Below are 265 nucleotides of genomic sequence, written 5' to 3'. Positions count from 1 at the left end.
CAGCGGCAGCAAGGGAAGCAATGGGTAGGAGAGGAATATGGGTGACTGGGAGATGAAGATTAAGATGAATAGTAGAAACTTAGGAGTAAAAGAAAAAGAAAAGAGGTGAGGACAAAAAGGGACGAGACATGATAAGAAAGATTGCGAGAAATAATGAAAATGTTACCGCCCGAATACTGTAACTTGTGCTGCTGTATCAAATAACAAACAGAATGATTCAGCAAAAGGATTTTATTGAGTGGCAGAGGTGGCGAGGTTAGCGAAG

The sequence above is a fragment of the Penaeus monodon genome, chromosome 23 (genome assembly GCF_015228065.2).
Source record: "Penaeus monodon isolate SGIC_2016 chromosome 23, NSTDA_Pmon_1, whole genome shotgun sequence".
NCBI classification, from domain to species: Eukaryota; Metazoa; Arthropoda; class Malacostraca; order Decapoda; family Penaeidae; genus Penaeus; species Penaeus monodon.
Note: the sequence above shows the minus strand (reverse complement) of the source record.